Below are 22,721 nucleotides of genomic sequence, written 5' to 3' on the forward strand. Positions count from 1 at the left end.
AACAGCGTAGCGCGTCGTAAGCGTAGAGCAGGCGGCCGCATCGAGTGAAACATACTTACGCGGTCGACAACACAGTCAGGGGCACAGGGGGGCGAGGGATTAGGGGTCAGTAGCCCGGACCCGACAGAGCAGCCGGGGGGTAGTGGTATGAATAGAACGGGGGAGTCGGGGAGCAACGGCCCCGACAATTCGGTGATGGCGGGGGACGGTAGTCCCCACAGATGCACGCACACGTTTGTATTTTGTATGCGTGTGTAATGACGACTTGACACACTTCTCTTGAGATGGCACTTTATTGAAGACACGTTCACTTGTAATCAGGCAGAGAGACCCCACTGCAAACAGCCCCGAGTCTCCCACACACATCTCCCTTATATGAACCTTACGGTGGTACCCCAGGTGATCATAGTACCCCGGCTCTCGCATAATGTCCGTGATGCAGTAGTCATTTTTAGTCTGTTGATGGTCGGCGATGCGGCAATCGACTCATCTCGACGAGCTGTACTCACGATGCACCACCGCCACGGTGTGTACCGCGAGCGTTCGGGGTTTCGGCGCAATCGTCCTCGCTCCGTTAATTCGACATCGCGTAGTAGCACTGATTTCGGATTGATTGGTACCCCAGTACCAGAGTTAAGGGGCCGTTCATAAATGACGTCACGCGATTTTGGACGATTTTTGACCCCCCCCCCCCCTCGTCACACGGCGTCACAAAAAGTCAGACCCCCCTCGAATATGACGTCACAAAGCTCTGCCGCCCCCCCCCCCAAAAATATAAAACATGCTTCAAATCGCTTTAAACTATTGTCATTGTAGTGCGTATTTAATGTGGCGCTGCACTCTGATGTTGTAGGAGAAAACAATTATTAAAAAGTCTATTTAATTAAGTATAACGTGGTTGTCTCTATTTATTTAAAGTTGAGCATTTTGATGTGACGTCACATTTCTCAAACTTCCCCCCCCCCCTCGTCACACATCGTCACAAATGTCTGACCCCCCCCACCTAGGTGCGTGACGTAATTTATGGACGGCCCCTAAGTACACCCCTGGAAAAAATAGTGTCCCAAAAATAAAATATTTTATTGCCTCGGCCATTTGTAATTATTTGGTATTCCCTGGGGAACCGCCATGAGGATAATTTATCAACACGAGGTCACGCCCCCCTTCTCGATCATTCTCGCTGACTCTGGACGCTCGCTCTACCGGCAGCCTCTACCGTCCTCTTCCGTCACCTGATCACGCTCCCTTCTCGAACATTCCCGTAGCCACCAGTCCCTTCGCACTCACAACTCATACCCCTGTCATTACCCCCCCGTGGCACTCGCGCATTCGTACTGTCGTTGACTTCCCTGCCATTACCTCCTGTGGCCACTAGTCCCCTCACACCGCATGCTGCCTCTATTGTCATTACACGTGTAACGCTGCATACACCACAACGAAGCACAGTTCTTGTTTCATTCGGCAAGCCTATGTTTTCATGCATAAAATGGTACGTTAAAATAGCCTTGAAAAATATATTAAATAATTTACTTTTGTCCAACTTTCTGATAAATACTATTCATGCATCGTCAAAACAAATGTACACTTTGTCACATTCAAACTTATATAAGAGATGCTGCTATTGTGGTCAGAGGCACGCTTTGTTCATGTTTAGGTTTAGATTCAAGCGTGTACAGTACCTCGCATTTTACATCTCAGACTTCTCTGCTGTCAGAGAAGGGGAGTTGATTTCCTTTCTGTTGAAATTGTGATTGGGCAATGAATTGGACGTCTTAGGGTCTTGGGTTTGACAACGGCGTGAATGAATGAGCTAAGTCGCGTGCAGATTCCGCAATAAGGATTCTATGAATGAAAATGGCCGAATGTTGAATTATTCTTGCATCACGTGATGTGGGAATGGATTTTGCACAATGGTGGGTCCAGGGCAAAAGGAAGAGTTTGAGACTAGGCTCGAAAGAAAGCTGTCTATGGTGTGGACCAATCAGTTTCAAAGACAATGCATATATTATCAGAGTATGTTTTTGGTTTGCATTCTGACCACAAGTATTGTGGTTAATGCAGACATGATTCCTTGTAAAAGGTTTCAGTTTGGTGTTTTAACATCTTAACACCTATATTCTTGGTTCTTTCGGTAAAGTCACATAGAAGGGAAACAATAAAATGATAAAAATATATTTTAATTATTTTAAAATAAAAATAAAATAATCAAAATTGTTTCCCTTCTACGTGACTTTACCGAAAGAACCAATAATATGAATCCCTGCAGTCACGAAAGCTTTAAATCAAAATCTTAACACCTGTTTTGTTGCCAGAAAAAAGGAGAAAACCTATTCTCATATTTTGGAACTGGCAAAGGAGGTCCCATGACGGGATTAGTCTGTTTAGCGTTTCATTCGAAGCTGGTCTATAAGCAGTGGCACAGTCGTTAAAGAGTGGTAGAATGATAGCTTCAACAATTTGCAGATAGAATCGAATGGGAAAAAATGTTTGTTTCTGTATGAAAACAATATTTTTTTATTTTCGTTGAGATGTGATCAATGTGGTTGGAATGTATTTGAAGCACTCCGTTTTTTAAATTGTTTCTCATATTCGTAAGAGGTGAAGGGAATGAAACTGGATTTGTTTGAACAAAAATAGCCTCGTCTTACATTTTTGGAGATTTAGCAGCAATTTTAATGACAATTGATATTGAATTTTGATTTAAAGCTTTCGTGACTGCAGAGATTCATATTCTTGGTTCTTTCGTTAAAGTCGCGTAGAAGGGATACAAAAAATAATTTAAAAAATATTGTTTCCCTTCTACGTGACTTTGCCGAAAGAACCAAGTATATAATTGATATTGAATGAAGACGAAATCGTTTTCGAAATCTGTTAAACTTCGTTTGGAGAGTTATTTTCATTTGAATTATTTTATTATTTCCCTTCTACATGACTTTACCGAAAGAACCAAGAATATGGTATGAGTGTCATAAGAAATAAATTTAGTTCTGAGTGATGCAAGTTTGTTTTTTTATCCAAGATTTTTTAAATATATGGAGAACAGACCTTTTGATATTCCCACTGCATTCCTGGTTTGAGAAAGACAATAATGAACGCTTGCAAAGAATATAAGAATAGAATTGGACCCAGCATGGAACCTTGTGGAACACCCTTTGTTATTTTAATACTTGTGTATGAGATGCTATCACTATGTACCTTTTGAAAACGGTCTGAGAGGCAACTCTGAAACCATTTTATTGTACCGCCTAAACAATTTTAGTTGACCAAGTCTTGTCAGTAGAATATCATGGCCAATGGTGTCAAAGGCTTTTGACAAGAAATAGTGCATGGCAGTAGTGGCCTTTATCCAGGTTACTGAAAAGAAAATGTAATGCATCCATATTAGCTGTGGTGGTGCAGTAATACTCTCGAAAACCAGACCGTTTACAGTGCTGGAGATTGAGATTTTAGGGAGCAGTTTATTTGTGATTTTCAAGTATTTATGTTCACTGGTGAAAGAATAGAGATCGGTGTTTAATTATCACGATCTTCTGTAAGTGCAATCCTGTTTGTGTGTCTTTGTTTCTGTGTGCCTCTATTTTCAAAACTGCACCATTGCCCCGTGCGTTTCACACTCCGACGCCTCCACATACAGGTAGGCTCCTCTGATACGTGTACCTTTGTTGCTAACATGGCTTCCACAATGTGTAACGATTACCCCGTTTCTTGGCAATGGTTTCTACTTGTGCATTCGATGACGTAGAGGTCACCAGCCACCCACGCACATACACAGTCTCAGTGGGCATGAGGACCCAGAAAATTATCTGGGGCGACTCATGTGGGATCGTGAATTGGAAAAGTTAAGGGAACCCCTGCACTTTTCAATGAAACCCTCCAAGTTCACGTGGAACAACAAATGCACCGACGAGCTCATAACGGTACGTCTTTTTTTATACGTATTAATCTTATTGTTCGAGTTGTTGCTTTCGCGACTGCAGGAATTAATCTTTGTTTTTTTCGGTAAAGTCACGTAGAAATAAGCAAAACCAAAGATTAATCTTATTGTTGTAAAATACTTTGCATTGCATTTTATGCACGAATTGTCGATATAAGTTAAATTGTCTTTGAAGACTCCATGTCCATGATAGATGCTCTCCGGCATTTGAACTGTAACAACAACAACAACACATGATTATGCAATATTCGTTTTGTGCAAATACAACTTGGTAAAACCTCATTCGCGGATTTGTTTTTGTTTCACGAAATTCGATTGTTCACGATGTTATATTTTGTGTACCGGTTTAAATTTCGCGCCCGTTTTTTTCTTTTTGACTATTCCCGGTTTGGCAACGTTGCCGCGTGGGAAAGGGTTCCTTGCGCAAGTAGTTAGCGGTGGGTTTTTTTCACCTCGATCACGGAGTCTTTAAGTGTCAAGCGAGTGGTGGATGTGAGGGTAAAAAAAAGGTTTAGCTAAAAAAATCGAGTTGTTGGGATAGCCCTGGTCGTGGTGATTCTGCGTCCGCCAACCATCATCACGCCCCCATCATCATCCAAGGTAAATAAAACTTCCAAATTTACGGTATAATTTGTTGGCATTTTAATTTTCTCCATTCTACTTAGTTCAAAATGTTGCTGTATCTACTTGTATTATTGTACAATTTAATTAAGTATACGGATGTTATTTACGCGTAGAGTACAGGATGAATGTTATGAAACATTTTCATTTTCTCCCGTATCTTCATTCGGACACTGGAACCTAACCCCCCTTTTTCCCTTATAAACATCGTATCTACATTCGCAAATTCTACTTTAGCGCAGATTTTTCAAGTACCTAACCCTCGCGGATGTCAAGGCCTTACCGTACCTTTAAACTAAAGCTATTGTCACACCTGTGTTGATGCCAAATGTGTAAATTGTTCAGTGCTATGACTAAGCTCAGGCGTTTATAATACCGTACTTCAAGAGTGATGAATGAAAACGTTCTGGAAACTGTAAACATGTATTAGAGTAATCTTAGTTTTTTCGGTAAAGTCACGTTGAAGAGAAACAAAAAAAATAATAAAATATATATAAAACAATAAAAAAATTCTCACGACGTTTTGACCATAACTCAAACGGTCGTCTTCAGGTGTGTTGGTTCGCATAAATGTATTTTTAAACGGCGCATTTATTTATTTATAAAAAACGTTAGCGCCACGCGCAGCGATTTGGCAGTTTACCCAGGACTAGTCCATCTATATTCTGAAAAAAAAAAAATTCGTCTCCCCCCTCCTCTTTTCAGAATATAGATGGACTAGTCCTGGGTAAACTGCCAAATCGCTGCGCGTGGCGCTAACGTTTTTTATAAATAAATAAATGCGCCGTTTAAAAATAAATTTATGCAAACCAACACACCTGAAGATGACCGTTTGAGTTATGGTCGAAACGTCGTGATAATTTTTTATTGTTTTATATATTTTTTATTATTTTTTTGTTTCTCTTCAACGTGACTTTACCGAAAAAGCTAAGAATATGAATTACTGCAGTCACGAAAGCTTTAAATCAAAATTTAAGTATTAGAGTCTTATGTGGTTAATTATCCATTGACGTTAAGAGATGTAAGCATGGCGTATGCACTGGAGCAGAAATTAATAATCGTACCCTTACCTGAGAATATAGTATTATCACACCAGCAACAACTACAAATGCAGCTGCAATAACAAACACCATGATATCGTTGACACGAGCATCATCTGAGAAAACAAAGAGTGTTACTCAATCATTTGTAAGCACACACAAGTACGTACAAAAGATGTACCATCAGAACAGGCTTTTTTAACTATGCTATTTGGAAAACATCTTTAAGGAGGTAGCTAAAGTGAGCTATCTGCATCCGACTGTTTTAAGGGCGCCCCCCAACAGACCGGTCAAGTAAATCCTTACGATCCACTCGCACAGCATGCGGTGGGCCTTCATCCAGCAGTGGATTTAAGCACCAAAAAACTACAGTATGTCCGTACGTAATAGATGTGTGTGTAGTGCACGTGTCTTTTACCGTCAAAAGTATTATTGAAAAGTAGTATTGTAGAGTACCGTAAAAAGAACGCGGACGGCTTTGCTGTACTTGAGGACTTTCAATAAGTCGAATAAGAGCGGCTTTACACGGCTTTCACTTAAAACTTTCACTCTACATAACCTTTTTGGACGATCCCGCGATGTAACATTAATGTGAATGAATGAAAATGTATTTAAACTTTAATTGTGATATTTACATTCACTTTTAAGAGCTATAACTTATTAATCACTGAAAAAACTTAGGATTATTTGGAAGGTCTTATCTTAAGGGGTCTTAGGAAGTGGTGGGGGGGGGTCCCCCTCCCCCTCAGCCCCCCACCCCTGTCGACCCGTGAGCGTGGTGGCAGATCAGCTGCCCACAGCGTCTTATTATGGCGCAACATCACCTTGGGGGAGTACATGTTTGAGAGGGGCGCACCTTTGGTTTGCTGCTTGCTTGCGGTCACGTGACGCACTTCAGCCAATCCGTGCCGCGTTAATCACACAATCACAGAATGACAGAATGACAGACCTGGGTGTTATTATATATTTATACTTGCACAAGACTTCAAGAAAGTTGTGTACAATATTGCACAGTGGATAGCTACTCATCCCATGTTTTAACTTGATCATCACATCTCAACTCATCATCATCTTTCACGGTCAATCCACTGCTGGATGAATGCCTCCCTAAGCCGTCTCCCGCCGCCACCTCCCACATGCAATGAAACGAATCCATCCCAAGAGGTGCACAAGAACCGATTGCATCACTCCCGTCTCTTCTCGGATGTGTTCCATTTCGCGAGTGCCACCCCATTGTTATCCCTTTGCCCAGCAGCCATCAAGCAGTGTTTTTGCCCAAGCCAATGCATGTTTCTGTGTAGTTTGGATGATGTCATTAACCCCGAGTCCGTTCTCTAATCCATGTGCACCCCATTCTCTCATTGTAACTGCCAAGTATGCATCTCACTCTACGTTTCTTTGTGCGCCCTTCATATTTTGTTCTATATTTGTCGTTAATGTCCGTGTTTCTTTACTAAACCTCTAGGAAGGTAGCACTCACTCATTAAACTTTAGTATTTTGGCACATGAGTGTTACTTTCCAGGTGCTGTTTTCCCAAAACAATCCAACCCACTTTCATCTGCCTATGTTTTGTCTTCAGTACTGAGATTTAACATTATTGTGCTCAGTGCTCTGATAAGGGCACATAACAGCTGTTACATGACAGTGTAAGCTTTTTTGTTGTTGCAAAAACACGACATGCAAAAATCCAGTTATAAACCATGGGATGAGAAGCCTTTCATTGTAGAAAATTAAACGAATTTTTACAATTCAAGTGCTGTGCAATACAAGTAAATACATATATCTGGATAAATGTAAAATTATATTCCTTGTTTGCATTACATTGTTATTTAGATATAGCACTCATTTAAACTTGCAGGGAAATTCGGTTTTCTTTACATCCCCCTATTGGCATGCGTCTGTGATGTTTCTTTTCAATCATGTGACAGTGTTAACAAACATCACTTGCCTCTCTCTTTCGGCTCACACCTTCTGTCGTTTGTTTTCGCACAAGGCAATATTTCATATTCACTGGACTCGCATCTTCGTGCACACATACACACACAAAATTCAGTTCCACTGTGAACGCAACTCGACGACACAGCATATGTTCTCTGTGAGAAAAGTTCACACAGCTGAGCGCATTATAGGAGCGCGAGAAATGAGCTATGTTGACTTTGGTCTATTAAGTTCCTCGCCAATACTTCCAACAATAAAAGAGTTCAACGTTTTTATACCGCGAAATATCAAGTCCACTTCCACAATTGTGACGGCACTTTCCGAAGCACCGCACTTAAATGAAGCGCTTAGGGAGGAATTCACGTCACAGAGAGGATCAGATCAAGGCTTTTAACGGTTTCACCTTTAACAAGATACACGTAGTGTGGATGTTAGTCATTTTGCAGTGGATGGATAGATAGAATATTTAAAAAAATGGGAAATTAAAGCTTATACATGAATTTTATGACACTTTTGTACAAGCCATTCTCTTTGGAAGTATAGTAACACCCCAATTAACACCCTCCCGTTTTACGGACTTTCGCTATAACTTACTCAACTTATTGATACTCAATCCCATTTAACGTACACTGTGGTTACCTCACCATAACTTACTCGAGGATTACGAGCATTACCATTAAGCCCAAAATGCTTTACATTCCAAAGTGAATATTCAGGTGCCAGATGTCCCGAGGTGCCCAAGCATTCGTGTCCCTGACTGGCTATTGTCTCTTTCACATGTACTCTATTAACTTATATACAGTAAAACCTCGTTATTTCGGTATTTGATCATTCGTAACTGGGGGTGATTCGGCACGGCTGCGCTTTCGGCATATACAGTATTGGCAATTCGCCACGAGCTGAAGTGCCATACCAAATGGTCCAATTTCGGCATACACGTGAAGCGACGCCGTGCGCCACAACCAAAACAACGACTCAGTCTGGTGGCGGCGCGCGTGGTGAGCATCGGTGCAGACCCGTTGCTTTGGACTTTATCTTGTTTACGCACTCTGTGCAAGCCAAACCTCTCAGCAATGTCGTCTACACCCACATCAAGAAGTTATAGAAAGGGACTAATACTTAAATTTTGATTTAAAGCTTTCGTGACTGCAGTAATTCATATTCTTAGTTTTTTCGGTAAAGTCACGTTGAAGAGAAACAACAAAATAACAAAATATATATAAAACAATAAAAAAATAAAAAAATTCTCACGACGTTTCGACCATAACTCAAACGGTCATCATCAGGTGTGTCGGTTTGCATAAATTTATTTTGAAAACGGCATGTTTATTTATATATATAAAAATAACGTTTGCGTCACGCGCAACGATGGCAGTTTGCCAGGACTAGTCCATCTATTTTTTGAAAAGAGGAGGGGGGAGACGAAATTTGTTTTTATGTATGCTGTCTGAAAGGCACTGTAAGCGTGAACAATCAATCAAGAACTGAAATGATTTATCAAATCTTTCCAATGATTGCTAAGATAGAATCCATCTTCTCGGTTGAAATTGTCTCTGTGTTTGTATATGTGGATAGCCTCATGAACGAATCTCTCATGGAAGCCAGATGGCTTACAAAGAACCTCCGTCTTGGAAAAGTCAATGGCATGTGAGCCTACTGAATTAGAACAATGATCTGCTACGGCCGAGGTGTTGGTCCTACCGTGTTTAAGGTCTGCTTTATGTTCACGAATGCGGTCCGAGATATGGCGTTTGGTTTCTCCAATGTAACTACTACCACAGAGGCAACTTAGTTTGTAGACACCAGGGTATTGTATGTCCGGAATCACATCTTTTACAGACGGAACCAGATCACGGATTTTATGTAATGTGTTGAAACGGACCTGGATCTTGTGTTTATTCAAGATTTTGGAGATCTTTTTTGTGATCCCAGCAATGTAGGGTAAAGTGATGGTTTTGAAAGGCTCCTCAAGAGGGTTCTTCTTCATGGTTTGAGTGATAGCTTTGCGGATTGTATAGTCGGAGTCGAAATAGATGGCAAGATACCTTTTTTGGATGTCCTAATTAAAAAGAGACCTGATGGTTCAATGAGCCACTCTGTCTACAGGAAAGCTACCCATACGGATGCTTATCTGAAACCGGATTCCCACCACCATCCATCACAGAAGAATTCTCTCATCAAGACTCTGTATCATAGAGCCCAATGCATATCCGACCAGGAACACATAAGCAGTGAACTCAAGCACGTACACCAAGCTCTTAGGGCTAATGGTTACTCCGACTATACAATCCGCAAAGCTATCACTCAAACCATGAAGAAGAACCCTCTTGAGGAGCCTTTCAAAACCATCACTTTACCCTACATTGCTGGGATCACAAAAAAGATCTCCAAAATCTTGAATAAACACAAGATCCAGGTCCGTTTCAACACATTACATAAAATCCGTGATCTGGTTCCGTCTGTAAAAGATGTGATTCCGGACATACAATACCCTGGTGTCTACAAACTAAGTTGCCTCTGTGGTAGTAGTTACATTGGAGAAACCAAACGCCATATCTCGGACCGCATTCGTGAACATAAAGCAGACCTTAAACACGGTAGGACCAACACCTCGGCCGTAGCAGATCATTGTTCTAATTCAGTAGGCTCACATGCCATTGACTTTTCCAAGACGGAGGTTCTTTGTAAGCCATCTGGCTTCCATGAGAGATTCGTTCATGAGGCTATCCACATATACAAACACAGAGACAATTTCAACCGAGAAGATGGATTCTATCTTAGCAATCATTGGAAAGATTTGATAAATCATTTCAGTTCTTGATTGATTGTTCACGCTTACAGTGCCTTTCAGACAGCATACATAAAAACAAATTTCGTCTCCCCCCTCCTCTTTTCAAAAAATAGATGGACTAGTCCTGGCAAACTGCCATCGTTGCGCGTGACGCAAACGTTATTTTTATATATATAAATAAACATGCCGTTTTCAAAATAAATTTATGCAAACCGACACACCTGATGATGACCGTTTGAGTTATGGTCGAAACGTCGTGAGAATTTTTTTATTGTTTTATATATATTTTGTTATTTTGTTGTTTCTCTTCAACGTGACTTTACCGAAAAAACTAAGAATATGGACTAATACTTCTTGAGGTTACTATCCTAGAAAATCCCTTAAGTCTGCGAGATAAATACAAAGGTTTGGATGAAATTGATGCAGGTGTGTCAATGTGTATGGTGTGTGTGTGTCGATGCGTATGGTGTGTGAAGAGTTTGGAAAACATTTAGATTTTTTTTATTGGGGCAGGAGGCATTGGGGAGTACCATTTTACATTATTCGGAATATTGGCTAATTCACCAGAGCGTCCTATGTGTTTAATGTACTTAAATGTATATGTATTTATTCATAGTGAATGGCTTACACTTTCTATACTTTGCACTCCTATTGCTTTGTGCATTGTTTGTTGTTGTAACTTTCTGACCCGCCCCTGCATGACGTCTGTGAAAAAGAGCTTCATAACTCATCAGGTTTCTCCAGGGATAAATACAGATTCTGAGTCTGAAATACGTTGGGGAAAAATTTAGTTTATATGTATTAAAAACAAAATGTACCCGGATTGTGCATTTCAGTGATTGGTGCCCTTCTGGAAAGCCCCTAAACGCGAGAAGACGCCACGTGACCCAGCCTGCAGTAGTCCAACCTCCACAGGTATTTAAGGTGACTATTTATGGCGACCATTTTTTATACAAGTGTAGTGTTGTAAATATTGACGAATAAACTTCTTATGAGGCAACACGTTGATTTATTGTCTTCACTACACCCGATATCACTACACCCGATATCTAGGGAGGTATGGCCTCCGAACTATACGGGAGCTAACTCTGGTAACCCGTTCCCTATCGTCCTCCGGCTGGGACCAAGGGGAGGCTAACTGACCCTGACCTCCTGGTCCGTGGGTCCTGACCACTGGCCTCACTGAGCTCCGGCCCTTAGAAGGACTGCGGAACTTGGGTTCCAGGGTCCTATTCTCCAGCCCAGTCTTCAGTGTGTAGATAACTGAGCCAGAGCTCTGAGTGCTCTGGCTTATATACTCGTTCATGGCTTGCTCCGCCCTAGCCACGCCCTCCTTCTGGAACACTCTGGGCCATCCTGGAAGGTGACATCATTCCCCCGGTTCCCCCCGATCCGGAGGCCTGGGGAATGTGTCCCAGGGTCCGTTTACTGGGATCCGCCGTTGGCCCCTGTCTGGCCCATTGACATTTGCCCTGGAAAGGAAATGCCTCTGCCCCCTATTGACAATAAGTGGAACCACAAGTGTAAAAAATGTAAATGATAAACAACAAATAATAATATAGTATAATAGACAAGGTAATGTCTTAATAAGTTATGTCAATAACATACACTTGTTTTTAAGACCGATGGCGGTCTTAAATGGGATACTGAGCATCCTCTGTTTAGGTACTGGAACCACGTCACGATCTACCAAAAAAGCTTCGATTGAAGTACTTTCTATTTACGTTCTGGTTTTCATGAACGAATCCTAGGCGTAAACCAGGTTATGCCTGCACTTATTTATTGAATTAGTAGGACGAAAACTGCCAAGGCAAAACGGGTTTGCATATCTGCAAAAAAAGTCCTTTTCGGGCTGATTTGTGTCTAAAAAATTTGGCAACACTTTCAACACATGAACTGACTTTCAATATGGTAAGTATAGCAACACAACTTTATACTACAGTCTGGTACATATTGCATCATTTTCATGACAGACACATGATCAGATGTATAGATAATAGGCTGCTGCATAAAGGCATCAAGCCTTAAGAAAACATTGCAAAGCACTTTGTAATGCATACACATCCTTCACATATTTCACACAAAAATGTAATATCAGTCATGCAAAGTCAGCCAGATATTGCATTCACCGGCTGACTATATGTACACACTTAAAAAAAAAACGCACTAAAAAATAAAACGTTCTAACAACAGACCCCACGTTCTCACAGCCTTTGATTGAAGGCAGGCACCAATGTGGCACAGGCCAAGGATATATTTTATATTCACAGTTGACTTCCGATTATCCGTGCTAATGACGGGGAGGACGGCCAAGGATAATTTAAAGTCACGGATGATCCGAAAACATAAATTATCCGCGGATCTCTGTGCCAAACACCACTAATATAGGTAGAAATTATGTTGAAGTCGAACAGTTTCGTAAATTAAAACTCCCAGAATAAATGATTGGATAAATATCTCAAAACAAAGCACAACTTACGATTTTGATTGTTACTCTTTCGATGTATAGAACGAATACTAACGATCGACCGATCGATGTACGTGCTCAGTGATAAGACTTTACTGCTCATGCGCAGAAGACTCGGCCCACTAACTGGATAGCAGAGCCACGCCAATCAACATCAATCAAACTCCGCCCACTGTTGGAAAGATATGCAACTACTGTACTGTAGGGGCAATCACGTGGATTTCAGATTAACTGGAGCACATCTATGTTCGGTTTAAGCACGTGACTTGTCATACACATTTCCAAGAATAACAATGTATAACTGTTATTAGATTATTAATTTGGGTTTAAGGGAAAATCTATGAGTTATCAATTCATGTCAAAATCTCAGGTGCACGGTTAATCCGCAAACCGGATAAACCGCACATGGATAATCGAGAGTCTGCACGGTACACGTAATATCAAGCGCATATTACGTGTACCGTCGGCTAAAAATAAAACAAATTAATGGGTTCTGGTGAAAGCTTGTGTTGAAAGAAAGAGGTAATAAAATGAAGAAAACTAGCCTACTATGGTCATTCTAGATTTGAAGTTTTCGTGACTGCAGGGATCCATCATACTCTTTGGTTCTTTCGGTAAAGTCACGTAGGTATAACACAAGCAGTCATCATCAGGTGGGAAAACCTGATTTTATTGCTTGTGTTGCAATCGAAACATCGTGATTTAATTTATTTTATTTTATGCCTACGTGACTTTACCGAAATAACCAAAGAGTACTATGGTCATGTCATCAGATAAAATGGAACTTGTTTAGAAAAACAGATCATGCAAGGCACAATACCCGATTCGCGTGTGCGAGGAAGACCAAGGATGACATGGATAGATAACATCAAAGCATGGACGAGGCTCAAGCTTGAACAGTGAGGATAGCAGAACACAGAAGTCAGTAGCGAAGGATTGCCCGTGGTGCAGCAAACCCTCGGATCGAGGATGGCTGAAGACAAGACTGTAATTATGAAAGCCTTATAGCTTACCCACAATTCTGGCTTTTGAGAATGTTTTACAAAGTTATTATTTTACTCGGCTGCATAAATTGCGGTACCACAAAAGTGCAATGACCATAATTTACAGATCAGCTGTGCACCTCTCCGGCAAGACACTTACTTGGTGCATGGGATGCAGATGCCGCTCCCATTGCTGTAAGTCTCATCATCACACGGAGTACAATTTGTGCGCAGATCAACTCCACCTGTAGTCCACACGCAGCGATTGTAAATAATTTTGATTAGTTTAGAGTTCAAGTATACTATGCTTCCCAATGTTTAATAGCTATTACAAATTAAGGATACGTACATTCTAGTTCTTTCGGTAAAGTCAGTAAAGTCAACCAATGAGTATGAAACGTACATTCTTTCGTGATCTTTTCTCCAGGCGAGCAGTTACTGCAGCAAAGCTTTAATTCTCCAGAGGTCACTTCGTGAGTACCATTCGGACACGCACAGACCCGATTGCTTGTTTTCGTGCAGGATTTCACCTCCACTTGCCCAATCACTGGTCAAATAAACAGCATGCATCGCAATGCAAACAAATCCGCACTCAAAGATTTCTAATAGTGAAAACAAAAATCCTTTGACACGTTACTTTTTTTTAAACAAATGCATTACTCGGTAAAAGTAAAAAAAAATGTGGACAACTCATCAAGTTTTACGGAAATTTAAAACAAACTTTATATTTTTTAAATTACCTTTTACGAATCATTCTACCGCTATCAAATGTTACTTTTAAAAGTTACTCCGTTTTGCTAAGTGTTGCTAAGTGTCAGGCGATGACAATAAAAACAGTGCAATGCATTATCTATGCACATTTTCTAAACCTGTAATCTTTGTAAACAAAATAGTTATAGTACAATTCAAAGCCTTATATCTGCAGGAGACATTATTAAAGTGAAAGGTAAATAAACTGAATCCAATTTTGATACTGCAATTGGTACTTTCAGTTTGTGTCAAATAATTTACACACAGGACCACAATTCTGGGTGATTTTATGCACATTGTTTTTTAAAGATGTGCGAAATGTGATTAATATAAACGCAACTTCTCTGTTACGGAAAATATCCGCACGAGCGTCATGCACCTTGCGAACATTACTATCGGCAACATAGATGAAAGTGCCACATCCCTACACTGTGAACCCGGAGGTCACTTAAAGGAATCTCAAAATAAAAATCTGTAAAATATGTGTCCCATAGGCCCACTTTCACACAGAGAGTTCCACAGCTTTGCGGGAGTTCTGTATTGATACTTCATCTTGGGATAACAATGGGGGAGGGGGAGGATTTATTTTTAAAACAACACATTTTTATTGCAAGGTTGAAAAGTTGCACTATTTCACCTGAACATGATGCACACACTTCACATGGATGGAAGTTGCTGTACTCGTGGTTGTAGTATCCATCTTCACATTTCGCACAGGATGAATTTTTTGAACCTTCGCATTTTTTTGTCATTGAGGTGCCTGCAAAGAAAACCTTTTAATTCACTCCAAAAAAACGGTGAAATACAGGGACTGTTTTAACAAAGGCTGGCCGTGTGAAGCATCGAAAAGATGAATTGCAGTGGGAAGTTAATTTCTTACCGGGTGGACACTTGTTACAACATTTACCGTCATCTTCATATTCCGTCGTATCGTTGCATTTTTCTTTGGCGTGCACAGCCAGGCTTAACAGCCCCTAATCACATGCGGAGCCACACAACAAAGACAAAAGAACCCCCGTTTCAGCCTTACCATAGTGTCGGGGTAAATTGGTGTAGGCAAGTTGCACTTGTGAAGGCCGGCATGGCACACGAGGCGATGGGTGGCCATTTACCACACCCGGCCGCCTTTGTCTCCCCAGTGACAATGTTTATACATCGTGCCAGGTACTCACCGAGGCCGAGTTCGCCCAGGGGAGACCCCAGAGGTTCAGATATTTGTCAGTGGTGTGGTACGCGAGCGGAAGAATGTAACTTGAGTAACTGGATTCGTTGCGCAGCATTGCTAAGCGTTACACTGTCCACCGCTCCACTAAACACACAGCTATCTCGCTCGAGATACAAATTCAAGCACACATACACCAAGCAAAGTACCTCATTTATAATCGATCATCATCAGCCATTTTCCATCTTCCTTTATTTTGATTACTTGGGTTGTTGTTTGTCCTTTTTGTTTTGATTCCATTTCTTCATTTGGGTTAATTAATTTTAGGATTTTTGCTTGGTACTAGGGTATGATTTTTTTTGGTGTGTACGTGTGTGTGTGTCTGAGCAGGCATGGCTGCGTTGGCTGGGTCAAGTAGCCCGCATGCCCATCCACCGCATGCCTAAACAGCTTTTGTTCGGCCGGATCGAGGGGGCTAAACGGGCGCGGCACGGGCTAGAGAAGAGATGGAGTGACGTGGTACAGGAGGCACGTGGCTAGAGAAGAGATGGAGTGATGTGGTACAGGTGGCACGTGGCTAGAGAAGAGATGGAGTGATGTGGTACAGGAGGCACGGGCTAGAGAAGAGATGGAGTGACGTGGTACAGGAGGACGTGGAGCTGAGTGGACTTGCCGATGACTGGTACCAGCGGTGTCAAGATCGGCCTCTGTGGAGGAGGCTCGTGAAGGACGCTACTGAGCAGTTGGAGGCAGTCGCCCTCCAACAACAGCGGAGGGCGGAGGAGCGACGCTCACAACAACGAGCGGAGCGCCGGGTGACTAAAGCACAGCAGGTTGGCACAGTAGGGGGCACAGGTGGTGCATCAGCCAGTCATCTCAGTCAGTCGACCCGTGGCACCTGGGTCTACCCCGTAACCTCCTGCCAGCGGGCGTTCGACACTTCACGTGGCCTCAAGGTGCACATAGCCTGGCACAAGCGTCGTGGTGACGTCACCGCCACTTCGTGGCGAATGGCGGTTGTTGTTGTTGCGCTTCATTTGTGCCACGTGTAGTCAACCTCGTATATGGGATTTGGTCCTTATAGACAATACATGGACTGTACAGCGTTGTGGGATGCTGTTGCCATGAAAGAGACTACTCTATATCGGCGTTCTTCATTGCAAAGCCACCGCGGGCCACTGGCGGCCCACGGTGGCCTTTAGCGCGGCCCCCTGACAGTACACAAATGTGAAAGCACCTCTTGCAGACGGCGTTGCGACCCTCACACTGACGATGTCTTATCGGGGAAAGTGTCCCCCCATTCGACCCCCCTCTGAAAATGAGTGACGAACACTTGCACTCTATAAAGTTAACAGGACTGTATTGTTGTTACCATCACCGTGTCGATGCGAGCAATCCAATTAGCACCTGCACACGAGCTGATTTCATACCAGGAAAGGGCCCTCTGAGCCATTTAGCTCTTTTTCAGAAGCGACCTGGCCACAAATGATAGCTCAACGAAGTGGCGTATCACCGTGTGAATGTTTACAGCAGCCACATACTCGAAACGCGTGACGTTGATTCTAAATGTGGAGGGAAAAACCGGAGGACCCGGAGAAAAATCCACACGACCACAGGGAGAGAGACACCGCAAACTCCAAATAATACAGCAGGAGTCAGGGTTGGGATCGGACCCACCAGGCGAGGAGCTTAACATCTCGCCGCCACGGCACCCCGTGAAATACGCGTGCATCAACTCGAACTCCGATTTTAGTCAACACTAAAGCTTATCGTTCTCATAACACTACGAAAAATTACTGCGAGGAAGTTAACAGACCGAGGAAGTTAACAGACCGCCACCGTGGCGCCACCAATCCCGACCACCGGCTATGACTCCTTCTAGTCATGATTTGTCCTGTCCAAGTCAACTTTACTTTTCTAAACAGTCAATAAATATGCAGTATCTAAAATGCAGGATTGTTGGGCGCCGAATGAAAACATTAGCAAATGACAATGAGCTTTTATTAGCGCTACACTGTAATAGTGCACAACTTGAGGTGACATTTTTTTTGCACCGAACTAGATCAGTTAGACAAGACACTCTACAAATCACACTTATCATTGACGGCAACAATGTCCACATCAGATTGGGAACATGTAAACAATATGACTGCCTCTTCAGCTGCCACTATGTCGACCAAATGTAAGGACAACTTGATTTCCAAATTCAACCTCCTCTCCAACAAGAAATCGGACCCACACACCGAAAAGCTAGATGTTAACAAAGTCGTAATTAATCGCAGTAACAGTTCTATTTCTGATGGTCTGAAATCCGTTTTAGCTAAAGGGCTAAACTTTGCAGTCACACCTAGACACATACCAGTTAATTATATCATTGCCCATGTCGACGTGGCTCTCAAGGGCCTGGGTCACATCGCTGCAGACGTAGGAAGATCTGAAATCACTGCAACCCTCAAAAACGCTAAGATGCCAGCTAGCAACATCAGACGAGCGTTTTGAATTATCTCAATTAAAAAAGAGGGATAACATTGTCATCCTCTCAGCCGACAAGGGCAATGCCATTGTCATCATGGACAAAATAGAATATAACAACAAAATTCAGGAACTACTAAATGATGGCAGCTATACAAAAATAAGAAGAGACCCCACCAACAGCCTCGCCATTAAAACCAACAAAATCATTTCTTATTCAACCGCATTAATTGATCAAACTAAACAGTTCTCATTGAAACCTTCTGCGGACAGGCCACCGAGATTATATGGCCTTCCAAAGATACATAAAGAAGATACACCCCTTTGTCCCATTGTCTCTACTATCAACTCCCTCACCTACAAACTGGCTCGTTTTTTGTCTGAAATCCTGTGGCCTTTTACTGGAAAAAACACCTCTGTGGTACTAAACTCTACTCACCTGGTATCGACAATCAAGGGTATTTCCCAGTCCCCAGACGACCTGCTTGTCAGTTTTGATGTTGGTTCTTTATTCACCAAAGTTTCTTTACCTGACACCATCGCAATCATTGAAGACTTGGTTCATCAAGGGCTGCATACTACTGTACCCCCCCTGGTGAGACACTGCTTAACCAACACATACTTCACCTGGAATGGAACTTTCTACAGACAAACTGAGGGCACCCCAATGGGCTCCCCCCTATCTCCGGTTGTAGCCAACGTTTTCATGGAGAAATTTGAGACTGACGCCATCCAAACTGCCACTCTACGCCCGACCTTATGGAAGAGGTACGTGGATGACACTTTTGTCACCTGGCCACATGGCCGGCCTGCTCTAGACCAATTCCTCGACCACATCAGTTCCATACACCCAGCCATCAGATTTACCATGGAAGTCGAAAAAGATGGCAAGCTACTCTTTTTGGATGTCCTAATTAAAAGGAGACCTGATGGTTCAATGAGCCACTCTGTCTACAGGAAAGCTACCCATATGGATGCTTTCTTAAAACCGGATTCCCACCACCATCCATCCCAGAATAATTTCCTCATCAAGACTCTATACCATAGAGCCCAATGCATCTCCGACCAGGAACACATTGCCAGTGAACTCAAGCACGTATACCAAGCTCTCAAGGCTAATGGTTACTCCGACTACACAATCCGCAAAGCCATCACTCCAACCATGAAGAAGGATCCTCTTGAGGAGCCATTCAAAATCATCACCTTACCCTACATTGCGGGGGTGACAAAAAATATCTCCAAAATCCTGAATAAACACAAGATCCAGGTCCGATTCAACACAGTATATATAATCCGTGATCTGGTCGCGTCTGTAAAAGATGTGGTTCCAGACATACAGTACCCGGGCGTCTACAAACTAAGTTGCCTCTGTGGTAGCAGTTACATTGGAGAAACCAAAAGACATGTCTCGGACCGCATCCGTGAACACAAAGCAGACCTAAAACACGGTAGGACCAACACCTCGGCCGTGGCAGATCACTGTTATAATTCAGTGGGCTCACATGACATTGACTTCTCCAAGACGGAGGTTCTCTGCAAGCCATCCGGCTACCATGAGAGATTCGTTCATGAGGCCATCCACATGTACAAACACAGAGACAATTTCAACCGAGAAGATGGATTCTGGCTTAGCAATCATTGGCAACAACTCTCGAACGCTGAGCTCTGACGTCATGAAATTTGCACAGCTTCTGCGGCTACGTCATTTCCTTCCCGAGTTACGTAAATCGACCTTACGTAGAAAGTGGGCTAACGTTGAATTTCCTTGAGTGAAAAACATCCCATTTAGTTAAATTGATTTGTTTCGGCTTTTTTCATTCGTGCAAGCATCAATTTTCTTCAGGGGTTTTCAGTGAAATACAGTATAAGGGAATATGAAATCTATCCAAGACAAGAATACAAGTTCCGGGCGAAGCCGGGTAGTAAAGCTAGTCGATTATAAAAGCCCAGAGTTCCGTGTGTCCTTCAACTAAATTATAAGAGCATTCTGAACCTGTATGTTCAAATCTAATTATTGTTTAATCAATTAATTATTGGTCCATCCATTATCCAGAAATACATAATTTTCCATGTATTGAGCAATTATTTCAAGTTTTAATATGTGCCATCATGGATGGAGGGTGAAAAAAACTATATCTAATGAACTTTGAGGTACAACCCACACATGGGGGGGGGGGGGGGGGAGGGAAGAGAGGACATCAGTGCCGAGAAGCCCTCTGCAGGAGTGATACACATAAACATCTTGGTTCTTTCGGTAAAGTCACGTAGAAGGGAAACAATACGTGACTTTACCGAAAGAACCAAGAATATGAATCCCTGCAGTCACGAAAGCTTTAAATAAAAATTCAAGACAAAGACTTCTTCACAAACACGTCTCTCCGGATACAAATTCGATCATTTATGATATCCCATCAACCAAGCGACCTTCTGGGACTGCATCATGTCAACAGCAATTATTGAGTACGGACTGTAGGCCGATTTCTCATCAGCAGACAGGCTTGAACCAGAGCTACTATTTCGTTTATATAGGCAAAGGACCCTCCGTTAAATATGGGTGTTAGTTCGTGACAAAACTATATAAGCATCCAACACAGGAGAATAATTTGCGTCGTTGTGGAGAACACGGTGAAGAGGAGCCTGAGACTGGTGAAGCACTTCTTTATTCTTAAACCAACCCCGAACACGTGTTTCACATCCCCTTTAAAACCATCCATCCATCTCCGCCCTCCATCCTAACCCACATCTCCGTGAGATCCCCGTGCGTGTGATTGGTGGTGCTAGTTTGAGTGCTGAGATTGCGTGTCTGTGGAGTGCGTGAGGATGGCTCGGACATCCCCTACACACGCAACATAATAAGCAAGTATGGCTCATCCACGCATAATTATTACTTTTTTAAAAAACACACGAGGACGCTTTTTTTAGTATGGTCCTGCTTTTGGATATATTTTTTTTTCAGTCAACTCATGAGAGTTTTACTGTACGTGCTAGGAGGAAACCGGCCTTTGCCTGGCGAGCCGAGCCCAAGGTTTTTTGACACATTGCATCAGCCACGCTTTTCTTTTTTAACATAACGCGGCTCAGTGAAGATGAGCTCCCACGTGCGATACACAAACAACGCCGCGGCATCCACGAGATGTAAGATGATGACGGGCAAAGACGCTGAGAGTTGCCGGCTTATCAGTCTCGTCGTCGTCGAGTCCTCTACCCACTATCAACTGAATTTAGCCCGAAACATCCCGATTGTTAGTGTGCTAACGCTGGATATACGAGCGAATACGCTTCTGGAATTTTGTTGTTGCTGTTCTTGTTGCGATCTTAGCCGCGAGCGAGCGCTTGACGTCTGTTTGAACGTGGATTAATTCGATGAATGTGGATTAATTCCATGAATGTGAAAATAGCGGTCACGATTTCTCTGTACTTGACCGCGTATGAAATGACCCACAACTTTCTGCGGACTATTTGCCAGCAATTGTTAAACCCGCTATGCTGAGAAAGCGCCTACAGTATACAAGCTGCACAATATTACGGTAGCGCGGGATTTACGACATGTAAGATGTTACGGGAAGGCAGCGAGTACTTTGGTCTAACGATTCAAATGTTTTCACTCAAAACATCGTCACCAGTATCACCGTTATCGATCTATCATCGCGACTACCGCAGTGACAGGAGCCGAAGCAACAACTACTACAGGCTACTGCCCAAGTAAACTTTCATTGAATCGGCACAAACTCTGGAAGCGAACTCGAAAGCGGTGGTAACAGCAAAGACGTAGTAGGATGAATCATACGACTCGGTAAGGAGGGTCTCTCAATGCAAACCGGCATTGATTATCCTGCTTTGAGTACGACCAAACAACCCCCACGACTGTCAAAGAAAGCAATGGGAGATTTGCATCCACGGTCGCTGATTATTACGGTAGAAGCGATGTGAACAGACAGACGCACGTGTTTCACGTGGACGTGAGTGAGCAGCTTAGAACGGCGTTACTCACCAGCTGCAGGAACATCATCACCACGGCAGGAATGGGTCGGGGGTGCATTGCGCCAGGCGGGACTTATTCTTTTCTCTCGATCTGACTTGACCAGCGACTGTTTAAACCAACGTCGTAAGTCTATTCAGACGCTGTAAACCGTATACAGGCAGCTGAATGAAACACTTCCTGTAGAGAAGCTTGCTTCATACTCACTCTCAAATCCCACCCCACCCTTAAAAGACCGCGCCCCTACTATTATAGTAACCTACAACAACAACAAAAACTATTGTCGGGGAAAAGTGCTGTCAGCGAGGAGCAGACATCTGAAGGTCGACACTTTTAGACGTGGGTGGTCACGGCCACAACCTAGCGTTGTTGTCTCCCCAGGTGCGATGGTCACTCCACCGCATCAGGCACTCATCTGAGGCTGAAGTAAGACCTCCGTCCACCCCTATAACCCTCCGTCCACCGCTTAATTCATTTTAGGATTTTTGCTTGGTAGTAGGGTATGAATTTTTTTGGGTGTGTACGTGTGTGTGTGTCTGAGCAGGCAAGGCTGCGTTGGCTGGGTCAAGTAGCCCGCATGCCC

At 42.8% G+C, this 22,721-nt stretch overlaps 1 long non-coding RNA gene across 1 annotated transcript; it reads right to left on the reverse strand.

Annotated features, from left to right (window-relative positions):
* Window positions 1–274: 274 nt before the first annotated feature.
* Window positions 275–22,517, reverse strand: LOC116950973 (uncharacterized). Its single transcript, XR_012946516.1, has 9 exons — window positions 22,151–22,517; window positions 15,406–15,499; window positions 15,163–15,285; window positions 14,179–14,322; window positions 13,936–14,020; window positions 7,545–7,618; window positions 6,452–6,487; window positions 5,626–5,711; window positions 275–4,146 (listed from the first exon to the last, which is right to left on the reverse strand). It is a non-coding gene; the product is annotated as an uncharacterized LOC116950973 (long non-coding RNA).
* Window positions 22,518–22,721: the final 204 nt, after the last annotated feature.

This window comes from Petromyzon marinus, chromosome 41 (genome assembly GCF_048934315.1).
Source record: "Petromyzon marinus isolate PM22_M1 ecotype Great Lakes invasive population chromosome 41, UKy_Petmar_22M1.pri1.0, whole genome shotgun sequence".
In the NCBI taxonomy this organism is placed as follows: domain Eukaryota; kingdom Metazoa; phylum Chordata; class Hyperoartia; order Petromyzontiformes; family Petromyzontidae; genus Petromyzon; species Petromyzon marinus.